The sequence below is a fragment of the Hyla sarda genome, chromosome 5 (assembly GCF_029499605.1).
Source record: "Hyla sarda isolate aHylSar1 chromosome 5, aHylSar1.hap1, whole genome shotgun sequence".
Lineage (NCBI taxonomy): Eukaryota > Metazoa > Chordata > Amphibia > Anura > Hylidae > Hyla > Hyla sarda.
The window spans coordinates 227,005,003-227,022,844 of NC_079193.1; the positions used below are offsets into that span (position 1 = coordinate 227,005,003).

The following is a 17,842-nucleotide window of genomic DNA, read 5'->3' on the forward strand; positions in this document are numbered from 1 at the left end:
AGTATTATATCCAGGGATACAGTGTATGGCAGGATTCTAGTCATACTGTAAATTTACCTTATCCCCACTACACCAGCTCATTTTACTCTATGACATATTATTAGGATAATAATAATGTTTTGCAACAGGCAAAGCCTCTTTCTTTCTGGCTGGGCAACCACTAGGTGTGAACCAGGCCTTAGTGTCCAGCTCAGGGGACCCACTCAGGCCATAGACATGATTCATCTGCTGGATCTCTGGCTGATCTGACTGCATATTGGGATGGTGAGAGTTATCTGAGAAATCCAAGGTCTATTCTGTATCACATGCCCGCTTTTATTTACATTTCTGTACTGGCAGTTCCTTGCAATTGGTTTAGTAATATAACATTGCACAGATATGCTGAAATCCATAAGCCATAGATAACATAGGGGGGATTTTGGGGTGGTTAGAAAAGCTGGTACCTTTTTCCCCCCACTGGCATCTCCTAAAACAGGTCACATTCCATATTAACCAACGTTTACTCCTCATTTCTTATTTGAAAGGAAATTATAAAGAATAGATGATGTAATCTGCACATGCGTGATTTTTATTGAATCTACACAAATCTGTATTTCTCGTTCCCTGTACAGCGTTCAGATGGCATTCCTCTTTACAGACTGAAGCTGTCATTCTTTTTAGTATGTCCCTCCCCTCCGCCTTCCCTCGTCTGCAGCCTCCAGAACACTTGTCTTTATTTGGAGCTCCCGGAAGCCCCAGCCACCTCTGTCGTTCATGACTGACACACGGAGGGACTGAGCTGCAGCCTGTGTTTATGTGTATTCGCCTCCATCCCCGCTGCTACATCTGTCGTATAACGGCTCCATTGATAATACTGGGTTTTCATCGGATCTGTTCCACCCCATCCTCAGAAAGCAGGTAATGCCAGCTCCTTCTACCGCGATCTGCTTGCTATTGTCCTGTCAGGCATGTGGATGAGATGAGCAGCTGAAGTGCCGGTTGCATGTAACAGCACGGGCATCATAATTCCCACACCCAGGTCTATTATCCTAATGTTCAAGTGCACTCACATTGACGGGTCGCATCCAAATACCTCCCCTTTTAGATGCTTCAAGTCATCCAGCATGGCCATTAGCTCCCACCCACTCCCTCCCTTTTATTCTGCCATAGCTTGGCCTGCTAGTTCCCATGTTGGATGGGCATGATACAGTCAATTACTATAGAGGTTCCAATGAGGCAAAACTGGCATAGTTCAGGTTATCATCTTACCTGTGTTCAGCCTTAAAGTTACATTGCTTTCTATTCTTCGTAGGTTTGGGATTGTATATTTATTATTGTGAGCTTGCTCTGCTGGTTAGTTTAGCCCTAGATGGTGACGTTGCCGGTCTGTGGCATTGCGATATTTAATTTCATAGAGATTACGTTTAATAATCCAAAGTTTAGTGGGCACATGATAGCATGCATGTTGACTGGCACAACCAAGATCAACAGATATGTTGTCCTAGGGATGGGAATCTCTGCAGTGCAGCTTCCATGCTGCTCCAATGTGCCTGGTATAGCAACATACATATTACAGTGGATAATACATTACCTAAGCAGCAGATAGGTGGTGGGTCGTGTTATTGTATTTGTTCCATGCCTATATCCCAGCCTTATGTTGCTAAACCATCATAATGCTCAACCAAATGCTCTGTACGCAAAGCAGTGCACCATTCACTATGAAAAGGGATGGCATAGAGCAGTGGTCTTCAACCTGTGGACCTCCAGATGTTGCAAAACTACAATTCCCAGCATGCCCGGACAGCCAACGGCTGTCCGGGCATGCTGGGAGTTGTAGTTTTGCAACATCTGGAGGTCCGCAGATTGAAGACCAATGGCATAGAGCCTGTCAGGTGATCTCCAGTGTCAGAGTGATGCACCATCTTTCTTACACTGCATATTTCTCTTAAAGATGGCTTCATTTTATATAGGTTTTTATTACTATAATGACTGATGGACTATAAAAACGTAATCCTACTCCATGTTTATAAAATACATTTCTCAGGTTTTAATTCTTTGATGTATTTCTAGTACTGTCCAGAAACACAACCTCTCTCGGATTCTTTTTATACAATTTTCCCCCCTAGATCTCATCTAAGTGGCTGCTGGTTGGTTGGATCACTAATATCATGTACATTAATATTAGAGGAATAGATAGAAATCCCACAATTCTTCATATGCACAAAAGTGGACAAAAAAAAGATATGCATAGCATTAAAGGGGTATTCCAGGAAAAAATTATTTATATATATATATATATATATATATATATATATATATATATATCAACTGGCTCCAGAAAGTTAAACAGATTTGTAAATTACTTCTATTTAAATCTTAATCCTTCCAATAATTATCAGCTGATAAAGTTGAGTTGTTCTTTTCTGTCTGGCAACAGTGCTCTCTGATGACATCTCTGTCTGTCTCGGGAAATGCACAGAATAGAAGAGGTTTGCTATGGGGATTTGTTTCTACTCTGGACAGTTCCTGAGACAGGTGTCATCAGAGAGCACTTAGACAAGAAAAGAACAACTCAACTTCAGCAGCTCATAAGTACTGAAAGGATTACGATTTTTTTAATAGAAGTAATTTACAAATCTGTTTAACCTTCTGGAGCCAGTTGATATATATATATATATATATATATATATATATATATAAAGCTTATTCCTGGATAACACCTTTAAGATGACACCTCTGGTACTATGTGACCCAAGAGTGGGGATAGTCTGAAGTCAGCAATGCTTTTTGGAACAATTAAAGGGGTTATCCAGGAAAACTTTTTTTTATATATATATGTATATATCAACTGGCTCCAGAAAGTTAAACAGATTTGTAAATTACTTCTATTAAAAAATCTTAATCCTTTCAGTACTTATGAGCTTCTGAAGTTAAGGTTGTTCTTTTCTGTCTAAGTGCTCTCTGATTACACGTGTCTCGGGAACCGCCCAGTTTAGAAGCAAATCCCCATAGCAAACCTCTTTTAAACTGGGTGGTTCCCGAGACACGTGTCATTAGAGAGCACTTAGACAGAAAAGAACAAGCTTAATTTCAGAAGCTCAAAAGTACTGAAAGGATTAAGATTTTTTAATAGAAGTAATTTACAAATCTGTTTAACTTTCTGGAGCCAAAAAGTTTTTTCCTGGATAAACCCTTTAATGGGTGTCCTTATGGTCACCAGATCTGGGCACTGGCTGATAATAAAGAATTGTTTTGATATTATAATTAGATATAATGTGTGAGGCTCGGGGACATATAACTGAGGAGGTGTTTTAGGATCAGGTTAGTGTGATCTATTGTAGTAGTGTAATCTACTGTATGTATCATGTACACCAGGTAAGGCTGGTGACATAGGGCTGCAATGTATCACACTATAAAGGCATACAATGGGATACTTCAGTAAATCATCCATAAAAATACAGTGCTGTATACATTTTTTTACTGTTTTGTGGAATACAATATACCATCCTGATGGAGGCAAAAAAACACTTCTTTGGCCTTCTTCAGGCTGATTGAGTTGTATACATATAGTATTCCCCAGGAGGTTCCCCCCAATATACATCTGAACACCCCCTGAAAAGTTTGTTATTGTAGGTACTATGCCACCACACACCTCCCATTTTTTTGGATGGCCAAACAGAGACACATGATTCATTGTATAAAATTTTAATTTGTACATGCATTTCTGTATGTCTGATGGAATATTATGAGATGGAGCTAAAAAGATAGTTTGATAGTTTCTGGAACAATGAAGAAAGTTTATTAATGGAAATCTATTTTCTAGGTCAAAAAGAGGAACATTTAAGCAGGGACAGAAAAACATGGGTCAAAAATAGTGACTGCCCCTATAAAAGGAACACTTAGAAGGACTCCTGTATATGCACTAGCGAAATTATGTACACTACATTTACTGGAGGGCAGTAGTTAGTAGCTTCATTGATGCTTTGTATGTTTAGGACAGAGTCAGACAAAACATGCCCAAGAAGTGCTGCTTTCCAGGAGGTATTAGGCCTCTACGGCTAGGTTCACATGCATCCGGCCATTCAGCTCAGTGAACCCAGCCTGACATTGGCTACAATTGATGACAAAGTGCATCAGTTGGCATCAGTTGACTAGAATCCGGCATTTATTATTTGTGCAGGCCAGACGGGCACGCAGCGAGATGTGTTCCCCCATCCGGCACTGTGCGGCATGTCCAAAAATCTGGCACTTCTCTACAGTGCCAGAGGACAACACCCCCGGTTATATGTAAAAGGAGGCCTCAGAGAAACTTTCTGGGTTTCCGGAAACGCTCACTCTCCTCATCTTGCAGCCCAATCTTTTTTGTTCCTTATAGTTATAGCTATATAGTAAACCTAAAGAGCATTTATAAGGCTTGAGCATTAGACGGGGAGGGCATCGTTCTGGTGGACTTTTACTGCAATCACCTGTCGGATGATGAGTTTTTCAGTTAAGATAACCCAAACAGCCAGCAAAGGAACATTTGCTTGTTTTTTAACTGATTGCTGGTCCTATTACAGTGGGCAATATCGGCCTTTTAAGAGGATAAACGCCCCATGTAAGAGGGCATTTACTCAGCAGGATAGCTCTGGATGCCCGCTCATAGTATTTTCAGTTCATCACATACCATCCATAAAGGCCTATAATCTGCTAGGCAGCCTACTCACATTGTTCCCTACTCACATTGTTCCCTATTCACATTGTTCCCTACTCACATTGTTCCCTTCTCACATTGTTCCCTACTCACATTGTTCCCTACTCACATTGTTCCCTTCTCACATTGTTCCCTTCTCACATTGTTCCCTACTCACATTGTTCCCTTCTCACATTGTTCCCTATTCACATTGTTCCCTTCTCACATTGTTCCCTTCTCACATTGTACATTGTTCCCTTCTCACATTGTTCCCTTCTCACATTGTTTCCTTCTCACATTGTTCCCTTCTCACATTGTTCCCTACTCACATTGTTCCCTACTCACATTGTTCCCTTCTCACATTGTTCCCTACTCACTGTTACGCCTAGCGCTCCGGGTCCCCGCTCCTCCCCGGAGCGCTTACGGCGTCTCTCTCTCCGCAGCGCCCCGGTCGGTCCCGCTGACCGGGAGCGCTGCACTGTCATGGCCGTCGGGGATGCGATTCGCACAGCGGGACGCGCCCGCTCGCGCATCGCATCCCAGGTCACTTACCCGTCCCGGTCCCCTGCTGTCATGTGCTGGCGCGCGCGGCTCCGCTCTCTAGGGCGCGCGCGCGCCAGCTCCCTGAGACTTAAAGGGCCAGTGCACCAATGATTGGTGCCTGGCCCAATTAGCTTAATTGGCTTCCACCTGCTCCCAGACTATATCTGATCACTGCCCCTGCACTCCCCTGCCGGATCTTGTTGCCTTAGAGCCTAGTGAAAGCGTTACTGTGTTTGTCCATACTGTGTACTTGACCTCCTGCTATTGCCTTATTGACTACGATTCTTGCTGCCTGCCCCGACCTTCTGCTACGTCCGACCTTGCTTCTGTCTACCCCCTTGTACCGCGCCTATCTTCAGCAGTCAGAGAGGTTGAGCCGTTGCTAGTGGATACGACCTGGTCACTACCGCCGCAGCAAGACCATCCCGCTTTGCGGCGGGCTCTGGTGAACACCAGTAGTGACTTAGAACCGGTCCACTAGCACGGTCCACGCCAATCCCTCTCTGGCACAGAGGATCCACCTCCTGCCAGCCGGCATCGTGACAGTAGATCCGGCCATGGATCCCGCTGAAGTTCCTCTGCCTGTTGTCGCCGACCTCACTACACTGGTCGCCCAGCAAGCCCGACAGATCGCCCAACAAGATCACCAGCTGTCGTACTTGACCACCATGACACAGCAACTCCAGTCGCAGCTACAGCAGCTTCAGTCACAGCTACAGCAATTTCAGTCTCAGCTACAGCAGCAACAACCATCTCCTCCGCCAGCTCCTGCACCTCTTCCGCAGCGAGTGGCCACTCCTAGCCTCCGCTTGTCCCTGCCGGACAAATTTGATGGGGACTCTAAGTTTTGCCGTGGCTTTCTTTCACAATGTTCCCTGCACTTGGAGATGATGTCGGACCAGTTTCCTACTGAAAGGTCTAAGGTGGCTTTCGTAGTCAGCCTTCTGTCTGGGAAAGCTCTGTCTTGGGCCACACCGCTCTGGGACCGCAATGACCCCGTCACTGCCTCTGTACACTCCTTCTTCTCGGAAATTCGAAGTGTCTTTGAGGAACCTGCCCGAGCCTCTTCTGCTGAGACTGCCCTGCTGAACCTGGTCCAGGGTAATTCTTCCGTTGGCGAGTACGCCATACAATTCCGTACTCTTGCTTCTGAACTATCCTGGAATAATGAGGCCCTCTGCGCGACCTTTAAAAAAGGCCTATCCAGCAACATTAAAGATGTTCTGGCCGCACGAGAAACTCCTGCTAACCTGCATGAACTCATTCATCTAGCCACTCGCATTGACATGCGTTTTTCTGAGAGGCATCAAGAGCCCCGCCAGGAAAAAGACTTAGATCTCTGGACACCTCTCCCACAGTCTCCATTGCAATCTACGCCTAGGCCTCCCGCCGAGGAGGCCATGCAAGTGGATCGGTCTCGCCTGACCCAGGAAGAGAGGAATCGCCGTAGGGAAGAGAATCTTTGTCTGTACTGTGCCAGTACCGAACATTTCTTGGTGGATTGCCCTATCCGTCCTCCACGTCTGGGAAACGCACGCTCGCACCCAGCTCTCGTGGGTGTGGCGTCTCTTGATGCTAAATCGGCTTCTCCACGTCTCACGGTGCCCGTACGGATTTCTCCTTCAGCCAACTCTTCCCTCTCAGCCGTGGCCTGCTTGGACTCCGGTGCCTCTGGGAATTTTATTCTGGATTCCTTGGTGAATAAATTCCGCATCCCGGTGACCCGTCTCGTCAAGCCACTCTACATTTCCGCGGTCAACGGAGTCAGGTTGGATTGCACCGTGCGTTACCGCACGGAGCCCCTCCTAATGTGCATCGGACCTCATCACGAAAAAATTGAGTTTTTGGTCCTCTCCAATTGCACTTCCGAAATTCTCCTTGGACTACCCTGGCTTCAACACCATTCCCCAACCCTGGATTGGTCCACAGGGGAGATCAAGAGCTGGGGTACCTCTTGTTTCAAGGACTGCCTTAAACCGGTTCCCAGTACTCCCTGCCGTGACCCTGTGGTTCCCCCTGTAACCGGTCTCCCTAAGGTCTTTATGGACTCTGCCGGCCATAAGAAGTGCCTCTCCCCCCCTCCCAGTCCAGTCAGGCAAGCCTCGGTGCCTCCTCATGGCCCCCGTCCTGGTGTCACACTGCCCCGTGCCAGGCCTCGCCCTCTGCCCTCCCTCCCCATTCCCACTCCTGCTGTACTGCCTGCCGTTGAGGAAACCCTCCATTCTTTCCCGGTGTCCTCATCCCAGGGGAGGCAGTTACCGGACAAAGAGAAGGGGATACCTAAGGGGGGGGGTACTGTTACGCCTAGCGCTCCGGGTCCCCGCTCCTCCCCGGAGCGCTTACGGCGTCTCTCTCTCCGCAGCGCCCCGGTCGGTCCCGCTGACCGGGAGCGCTGCACTGTCATGGCCGTCGGGGATGCGATTCGCACAGCGGGACGCGCCCGCTCGCGAATCGCATCCCAGGTCACTTACCCGTCCCGGTCCCCTGCTGTCATGTGCTGGCGTGCGCGGCTCCGCTCTCTAGGGCGCGCGCGCGCCAGCTCCCTGAGACTTAAAGGGCCAGTGCACCAATGATTGGTGCCTGGCCCAATTAGCTTAATTGGCTTCCACCTGCTCCCAGACTATATCTGATCACTGCCCCTGCACTCCCCTGCCGGATCTTGTTGCCTTAGAGCCTAGTGAAAGCGTTACTGTGTTTGTCCATACTGTGTACTTGACCTCCTGCTATTGCCTTATTGACTACGATTCTTGCTGCCTGCCCCGACCTTCTGCTACGTCCGACCTTGCTTCTGTCTACCCCCTTGTACCGCGCCTATCTTCAGCAGTCAGAGAGGTTGAGCCGTTGCTAGTGGATACGACCTGGTCACTACCGCCGCAGCAAGACCATCCCGCTTTGCGGCGGGCTCTGGTGAACACCAGTAGTGACTTAGAACCGGTCCACTAGCACGGTCCACGCCAATCCCTCTCTGGCACAGAGGATCCACCTCCTGCCAGCCGGCATCGTGACACTCACATTGTTCCCTACTCACATTGTTCCCTTCTCACATTGTTCCCTTCTCACATTGTTCCCTACTCACATTGTTCCCTACTCACATTGTTCCCTTCTCACATTGTACATTGTTCCCTTCTCACATTGTTCCCTTCTCACATTGTACATTGTTCCCTTCTCACATTGTTCCCTACTCAAATTGTTCCCTACTCACATTGTTCCCTTCTCACATTGTTCCCTTCTCACATTGTTCCCTACTCACATTGTTCCCTACTCACATTGTTCCCTACTCACATTGTTCCCTACTCACATTGTTCCCTTCTCACATTGTTCCCTACTCACATTGTTCCCTTCTCACATTGTTCCCTTCTCACATTGTTCCCTACTCACATTGTTCCCTACTCACATTGTTCCCTTCTCACATTGTTCCCTTCTCACATTGTTCCCTTCTCACATTGTTCCCTACTCACATTGTTCCCTACTCACATTGTTCCCTTCTCACATTGTTCCCTTCTCACATTGTTCCCTACTCACATTGTTCCCTTCTCACATTGTTCCCTTCTCACATTGTTCCCTACTCACATTGTTCCCTTCTCACATTGTTCCCTACTCACATTGTTCCCTACTCACATTGTTCCCTACTCACATTGTTCCCTTCTCACATTGGGGGAGATTTATCAAAACCAGTGCAGAGGAAAATTAGCCTATTTGCCCATAACAACCAATCAGATCGCTTCTTTCATTTCTAAAAAGGCCTCTGCAAAATGAAAGAAGCGCTCTGATTGGTTGCTATGGGCAACTGGGCAAATTTTCCTCTGCACAGGTTTTGAGGGCATTGTTCCCTACTCACATTGGCCCTCATTTACTATTCTAAACCCGACCTCTTTTGTCTGGGTTTTTTTGTCGCATCTTTGTCTGCACCATGTCGCAGACATCATGCGCCAGTCTGCGACACGATGTGACATTTTTTACCCGACATTTCTGAGCTTTCCCACGTATTTATAAAGGTTTCCAACCCGAATTTGTTGAATTGTTGTGGATTTTTTCCCGACAGCTCAGAGGAGTTGGAAACCAAAACCAACAAAACCCACATGCGACAAACAGGATGCGACATAATAATAAATATCAGGGGAAAAAAGCAGTCGGGTAAGAAAGCAACATAGACTTACAACCCGATTTTCTTAGTAAATGAGGGCCATTGTCTGCCTATTTTTCTAAATTAGCACATAGTAGAAGTAACATTGCCTATTGGATTTTGACACTTGTGAAAATAGCCAAAAAAGCAGACAAAAAAGCAGGAACCTGTTACACTTCCTACTATCATGACACTTGCCACCATATGCCACTATTAGTAAAACAGTAAGAAGAGTTTGAAGAAAAATTCATAAATTCCTATTATCAAGTATTATACACCTTGCCACTATAATATACAACAGCAGAAAAAAAAGTCTGTTGGAAACCATGTTTTTACTGTGATTTTATGCATTTTTGTCCTATAGGTCTCATATTTATGAGAACCTTTAGGAAAAACGATAAAAGCTGAATACCTAGCAGTTTTTTAGGTGTTATGACAACTATGCAACCGTAGTAATATGGGAGAAATACTATTTCCTATTACTGTATCTATATGTTCTACACAATAGTTGCATAAAGCTTGATGCAGCAGGTCATTTCATTTCATTTAATGGTTAAGGAAGGACAATGACACTCTTTGAATGCTGTGTGGCTGAAGGGAAGGGACAAAGCTCATTTCTCAATAAATAATTCAAGTTCAGAGGATTCATACAAGATTCAGTGATGCGTATATAGATCGCATCTCAAAAAGAGGAGTGGAGTGGTAGCATAATATCACTCCTGCACCAATATTAAAGTTTACATGGGAGGGACCTGTGGCCAGGCCTGGCGGAACCATCAGGCGGACCAAGCGGACGCTTAGGGGCGGGCAGGTCCTCAGCCAGGGGTGGGGTGGAAAAATGAACCTCTTTTTTTTTTTTTTTAAGCACTTCTCTGAGTTGCCGCCGGCCGGAGTGTCCCGCTCCAGTCTGCTCACTTGTCTCCGCTGGCCGCCCTGGCCTGGGCGCCTGTCACTTTTTTGCGTGCGCCTTCTAAACTTGAGCAGACCCCTGGGTCCGGGCCTGACTGTACGGCACTGCAGTGAGTCAGTGACGACGTCCTCCTCCGCGCAGGAGAACGTCTTACTTCCCTGAAGGGGCGGCCCTCCACTGCTGGCGCCAAAGAGGCTGTGGATAGTACAGTAGTACCCAGTCTGGGCAGCCTGTTCGTGCCGTGGCTCTGTAATCCTGAATGGCGGGTAAGGGAGCGGGTGATAAAATGAAGGAGTGGGTCGGGACGGGGTGATCATGAGGGGCCGGGGGACTCGGGGGGAGAGTGGAGCTTGGAGCTTCGCTTGTGTAGGCAGAAATCCTTGCACCGGCCCTGCCTGTGGCAAAAAGTATTGGCCTTTGCACAAGGGCATAATCTGCACCCATGTGCAGCACTGCGCCATGGCTCTCTGTGAGCCACAGCCAGACCGGAAGCTTCAGTGCATAATTGTGCAAAAAAAAAAAAAATGTACTTACTCACTTATTTTCTGCAGGGTTCCCTGCTTCCCATTGAAAATTCCTTTTTGCCCTGCAAGAACCTGCAGATATTAGTTGTGTGAATATGCCCTTGGTCTCCACTGCACATGAAAGCTTGTGGGAAATCATGTGCAATATGAAACAAAGTTCAAAAAGAAAACTAGGAACTGCTTCGGCTGATGATAGAGAAGAACAATATAGTGATGTCAGTTATTTAACCTAAAAAATTACATAATTGTACTTTTTTTACGTTATGTATATGGTAAGCATCTAACTTTTCCAATGTTGCTTAGTTGTAGAAATCATTTTAGGCTATGGTAATAATTTTTTTTTATTCTTGTTTTGTACTTATGAGGGCAAGACCTGTGCTGAGGAAAATTGACCAGTTGCCCATAGAAACCAATCAGATTGCTTCTTTCATTTTTTAGAGACCTTTCCAAAAATGAAAGAAGCGATCTGATTGGTTGCCATGTGCAACTTGTCGACTTTTCCTCTGCACAAGTGTTGATGAATCTCCCCCATAGTATGTACAACATACATTTGTACATCCTAACAACAAAGAAGACTGCAAAAGGTTTGGGCCAAATATATTAGGACTCCTATTTCATGTGCTCTCAAATGACAATGAAAGTTATTTTTTATTTACACATTGCACACAGGGCTGCCACTAGAAGCATCTGGGCTCCTTATATTCAAATGGTTAGGGCCATTGGACTCAGGGACGGCCTTTGGGGTATGCGAGCTGTGCGGGGGTGCCAGGCAGCCGACACAGCTCACAGTGTAACAGGCCGGCCGAAGATGGGGAGAAGCGAGTTGTAGGCTGCAGCTGCTTTGAAGGAGGAAGCAAGGTCCGGAACGTGGAGGAGTGTTACGCCTAGCGCTCCGGGTCCCCGCTCCTCCCCGGAGCGCTCACGGCGTCTCTCTCCCTGCAGCGCCCCGGTCAGTCCCGCTGACCGGGAGCGCTGCACTGACATGGCCGTCGGGGATGCGATTCGCACAGCGGGACGCGCCCACTCGCGAATCGCATCCCAGGTCACTTACCCGTCCCGGGCCCCTCCTGTCATGTGCTGGCGCGCGCGGCTCCGCTCTCTAGGGCGCGCGCGCGCCAGCTCTCTGAGACTTAAAGGGCCAGTGCACCAATGATTGGTGCCTGGCCCAATTAGCTTAATTGGCTTCCACCTGCTCCCTGGCTATATCTGATCACTTCCCCTGCACTCCCTTGCCGGATCTTGTTGCCTTGTGCCAGTGAAAGCGTTTAGTGTTGTCCAAAGCCTGTGTTACCTGAACTCCTGCTATCCATCTTGACTACGAACCTTGCCGCCTGCCCCGACCTTCTGCTACGTCTGACCTTGCCTCTGCCTAGTCCTTCTGTCCCACGCCTTCTCAGCAGTCAGCGAGGTTGAGCCGTTGCTAGTGGATACGACCTGGTTGCTACTGCCGCAGCAAGACCATCCCGCTTTGCGGCGGGCTCTGGTGAACACCAGTAGCCTCTTAGAACCGGTCCACCAGCACGGTCCACACCAATCCCTCGCTGACACAGAGGATCCACTACCTGTAAGCCGAATCGTGACAGTAGATCCGGCCATGGATGCCGCTGAGGTGCCGCTGCCAAGTCTCGCTGACCTTACCACGGTGGTCGCTCAGCAATCGCAGCAAATTGCCCAACAAGGACAGCAGCTGTCGCAGTTGACCGCCACGTTACAGCAACTTCTGCCTCTGCTACAGCAGCAACCATCTCCTCCGCCAGCTCCTGCACCTCCTCCGCAGCGAGTGGCCGCTCCTAGCCTCCGCTTATCCCTGCCGGACAAATTTGATGGGGACTCTAGACTCTGCCGTGGATTTTTGTCTCAGTGTTCCCTGCATATGGAGATGTTGTCGGACTTGTTTCCTACAGAACGGTCTAAGGTGGCGTTCGTAGTGAGCCTTCTTTCAGGAAAGGCCTTGTCTTGGGCCACACCGCTCTGGGACCGCAATGATCCTGCCACAGCCACAGTCCAGTCCTTCTTCGCTGAGGTCCGTAGTGTCTTCGAGGAGCCAGCCCGAGCTTCTTCCGCCGAGACTGCCCTGCTGAACCTGGTCCAGGGTAATTCTTCAGTAGGCGAGTATGCCATCCAATTTCGTACTCTTGCTTCCGAATTATCATGGAATAACGAGGCTCTCTGCGCGACCTTTAAAAAAGGCCTATCCAGTCGCATCAAGGATGTGCTGGCCGCACGAGAGATTCCTGCCAACCTGCAAGAACTTATCCATTTGGCCACCCGCATTGACATGCGTTTTTCTGAGAGACATCAAGAGCTCCGCCAGGAAAAAGACTTAGATCTCTGGGCACCTCTCCCACAGTATCCGCTGCAATCTACGCCTGGGCCTCCCGCCGAGGAGGCCATGCAAGTGGATCGGTCTCGCCTGACCCACGAAGAGAGGAATCGCCGTAGGGAAGAAAATCTTTGTCTGTACTGTGCCAGTACCGAGCATTTCTTGGTGGATTGCCCTATTCGTCCTCCACGTCTGGGAAACGCACGCACGCACCCAGCTCACGTGGGTGTGGCGTCTCTTGGTTCAAAGTCTGCTTCTCCACGTCTCACGGTGCCCGTGCGGATTTCTTCTTCAGCCAACTCCTCCCTCTCAGCCGTGGCCTGCTTGGACTCTGGTGCCTCTGGGAATTTTATTCTGGATTCTTTTGTGAATAAATTCCGCATCCCGGTGACCCATCTCGTCAAGCCGCTCTACATTTCCGCGGTCAACGGAGTCAGATTGGATTGCACCGTGCGTTACCGCACAGAACCCCTCTTGATGTGCATTGGACCCCACCACGAAAGGATTGAATTTTTCGTCCTCCCCAACTGCACCTCTGAGGTCCTCCTCGGTCTGCCATGGCTCCAGCTTCATTCTCCCACCCTTGACTGGACCACCGGGGAGATCAAGAACTGGGACTCTGCTTGCCACAAGAGATGCCTCCCCCCCCCTCCCAGTCCCGTCAGGCAAGCCTCAGTGCCTCCTCATGGCCCCCGTCCTTGTGTCACCCTGCCCCGTGCCAAGCTTCACCCTCTGCCCTCTCTCCCCATTCCCACTCCTGCTGTACTGCCTGCCTTTGAGGAAACCCTCCATTCACTCCCGGTGTCCTCGTCCCAGGTAAAGCAGTTGTCGGACAAAAAAAGGGGGAGACCTAAGGGGGGGGGTACTGTTACGCCTAGCGCTCCGGGTCCCCGCTCCTCCCCGGAGCGCTCACGGCGTCTCTCTCCCTGCAGCGCCCCGGTCAGTCCCGCTGACCGGGAGCGCTGCACTGACATGGCCGTCGGGGATGCGATTCGCACAGCGGGACGCGCCAGCTCGCGAATCGCATCCCAGGTCACTTACCCGTCCCGGGCCCCTCCTGTCATGTGCTGGCGCGCGCGGCTCCGCTCTCTAGGGCGCGCGCGTGCCAGCTCTCTGAGACTTAAAGGGCCAGTGCACCAATGATTGGTGCCTGGCCCAATTAGCTTAATTGGCTTCCACCTGCTCCCTGGCTATATCTGATCACTTCCCCTGCACTCCCTTGCCGGATCTTGTTGCCTTGTGCCAGTGAAAGCGTTTAGTGTTGTCCAAAGCCTGTGTTACCTGAACTCCTGCTATCCATCTTGACTACGAACCTTGCCGCCTGCCCCGACCTTCTGCTACGTCTGACCTTGCCTCTGCCTAGTCCTTCTGTCCCACGCCTTCTCAGCAGTCAGCGAGGTTGAGCCGTTGCTAGTGGATACGACCTGGTTGCTACTGCCGCAGCAAGACCATCCCGCTTTGCGGCGGGCTCTGGTGAACACCAGTAGCCTCTTAGAACCGGTCCACCAGCACGGTCCACACCAATCCCTCGCTGACACAGAGGATCCACTACCTGTAAGCCGAATCGTGACAAGGAGGAGCTTGGGGTCACGGGCAGCGTCCAAGTGCTGCGCGCGCCTTCACAGAGAGCCGCGGAAGGATCCCTGTGGGCCGGTGCTCTACAAGCTGATTCCTGGGAGCAGCGCAGCAGCCTTCAAAAGTGAGTACCTGGCTGTTCTAAATAATTGTTTTATTTTGTGCTTTTTTAAATTTTTTTTTTTTTTAAACAGGGCATAAGGTATGTGAAGGGGGGCAGGATCCGTCCGTCTAATTATGGAATAAAGAGAGAGCGTCTGATTAATATGGACAGAGAAGTGGACTGGCGAAGGGGGGGGAGGGGGGGTCTGAGTCTTATTAAGGGGGACTGGTAAAGGGGGAGGGTGTGATTAAGGGGTGAAGGGGGGGAGATGGTCTGATTATGAGTGACAGGGGACTGAGTATTAAGAACATGGGACTGGTGAAGGGGGGTCTGAGTCTGCTTAAAGGGGACTGGTGAAGGGGGAGGGCCTGATTAAGGGGGTCTGCATCTGATTAAGGGGGGCAGGGGACTGATTAAGGGGGACATGGGTCTGATTAAGGGGGCAGGGGACTGATTAAGGGGGACAGGGGACTGATTAAGGGGGCAGGGGACCGATTAAGGAGACAGGGGACTGATTAAGGGGGGCAGGGGACTAATTAAGGGTGACAGGGGACTGATTAAGGGGGCAGGGGACTGACTTAGGGGACAGGGGACTGATTAAGGGGGACAGGGGACTGATTAAAGGGACAGAGGACTGATTAAGGGGAGGCAAGTGTTTTATTGAACTGGTGGCCAAGGGTTTTGGTGATGGGAATGAAGGTGGCATATTGTGTGCTTCATATTGTCTAGGGGGTGCCAAACAAAAACATTGATTGAAGAAATGTGGGGGAGTCTATGCATGCTTAGTGTTGTAAAATAGTTAGATATAGTGTTCTGACATCATAGCTCTTGTTTCTACAATACATAAACTTATGTATAACTTATGTATACATTGATATACAAGATTGTTACCAGTCAATCCATTATCTGTAATTAAAAAAAAATATTTGTTACAAAGATTTTTTCCTCTTTGTGTATGTTTATGGGGTAAGAAGGGGGGGCGCCACAAGGTTAGCTCGCATAGGGCGCCTGAACACCTAAGGCCTGCCCTGATTGGACTCATTTTTAATGTATATTTTCTATTTTGAACCACATTATGTTCTTTTAATGGACACCATGGTGCAAACAAAATTTGTTTCCCATACCACATAACAATTGGACTATTTGGAAAATAGGGAAGACTATGTGGAGTTTGCATACTATGTGCAGACTATTTGCATTAGATAAAGTGGCTCCTCATTTTTGCACAATTGCTTTTAACCCCTTAACGACCACGGACGTAAATGTACGTCCTGGTTTGGCGGGACTTCCCGCACCAGGACGTACATTTACGTCCTGTGTATGACCGCGAGCATCGGAAGGGTGCTCGCGTCATACACGGCAGGTTCCGGCTGCTAGGTTCCGGTTCGCCCGTAATGGCCGATATCCGTGATCATGCGGATGTCCGCCATTAACCCCTCCGATGCCGTGATCAATACAGATCACGGCGTCTGCGGCATTGCGGCACTTTGATTGGATGATCGGATCGCCCGCAGCGCTGCCATGGGTATCCGATCATCCAGCATGACAGCCGGAGGTCCCCTTACCTAGCTCCGGCCGTTTCCCGGGGTCTTCTGCTCTGGTCTGCGATCGAGCAGACCAGAGCAGAAGATCACCAATAATACTGAGCAGTGCTGTGTCCTATGCATAGCACTGCACAGTATTAGCAATCAAAGGATTGCTATAGATAGTCCCCTATGGGGACATAAAAAGTGTAAAAAAAAAGTTGAAAAATGTAAAAATTCAAAGTAAAAAAAAAGGGAAAAATCCCCTCCCCCAATAAAAATGAAAATTGTTTGTTTTTCCCATTTTACCCCCAAAAAGCGTAATAAAAAAAAAAAAAAACATATTTGGTATCGCCGCGTGCGTAAATGTCCAAAATATCAAAATATAATGTTAATGATCCCGTACGATGAATGGCGTAAACGTAAAAAAATAAAAAAAAAATCCCAAAATGCTGTTTTTTTGTTACATTTTATTCAAAAAATAATGAACAAAAAATGATCTAAAAGGTTTATATATGCAAAGGTGGTATCTAAAAAAAAGTACAGATGACGCCGCAAAAAATGAGCCCTCATACCGCCCTATATAAGGAAAAATGAAAAAGTTATAGGTGGTCAAAATAGGGCGATTTTAGATTACTGATTTTGTACAAAAAGTTTAGATTTTTTTTAAGCGGTACAAAAAATATAAAAGTATCTAGCCATGGGTATCATTTTAATCGTATTGACCAACAGAATGAAGAACACATGTCATATTTACCGTTAAGTGTACAGTGTGAAAACAAAACCCTCCAAAATGTGCAAAATTTTGGTTTTCATTAAAATTTCCTCCCTAAAAAGATTTTTTTGGGGTTCGCCGTACATCAACGGCCGGGACCCGCGGCTAATACCACACATCGCCGATTGCGGCGATGTGCGTTATTAACCCTTTAGAAGCGGCGGTCAAAGCTGACCGCCGCTTCTAAAGTGAAACTGAAAGTGACCCGGCTGCTCAGTCGGGCTGTTCGGGACCGCCGCGGTGAAATCGCGGCGTCCCGAACAGCTGACCGGACACCGGGAGGGCCCTTACCTGCCTCCTCTGTGTCCGATCGACGAATGACTGCTCCGTGCCTGAGATCCAGGCAGGAGTAGTCAAGCGCCGATAATGCTGATCACAGGCGTGTTAATACACGCCAGTGATCAGCATAGGAGATCAGTGTGTGCAGTGTTATAGGTCCCTATGGGACCTATAACACTGCAAAAAAAAATGTAAAAAAAAAGTGTTAATAAAGGTCATTTAACCCCTTCCCTAATAAAAGTTTGAATCACCCCCCTTTTCCCATAAAAAAAATAAAACAGTGTAAAAAAATAAAAAATAAACATATGTGGTATCGCCGCGTGCGTAAATGTCCGAACTATAACAATATATCATTGATTAAACCGCTCGGTCAATGGCGTACGCGCAAAAAAATTCCAAAAAGTCCAAAAAAGCGTATTTTGGTCACTTTTTATACCATTAAAAAATGAATAAAAAGTGATGAAAAAGTCCGATCAAAACAAAAATCATACCGATAAAAACTTCAGATCACAG

At 48.0% G+C, this 17,842-nt stretch overlaps 1 protein-coding gene across 1 annotated transcript in view; it reads left to right on the forward strand.

The window, feature by feature from the left end:
- The first annotated feature begins 646 nt into the window (after window positions 1–646).
- CAP2 (cyclase associated actin cytoskeleton regulatory protein 2) overlaps window positions 647–17,842 on the forward strand; it is a 148,742-nt gene continuing 131,546 nt past the window's right edge. Inside the window, exon 1 of the mRNA XM_056521238.1 lies at window positions 647–897. The gene's annotated coding sequence lies outside the window, so the exon portion shown is untranslated. The remainder of the gene's footprint in view (window positions 898–17,842) is intronic.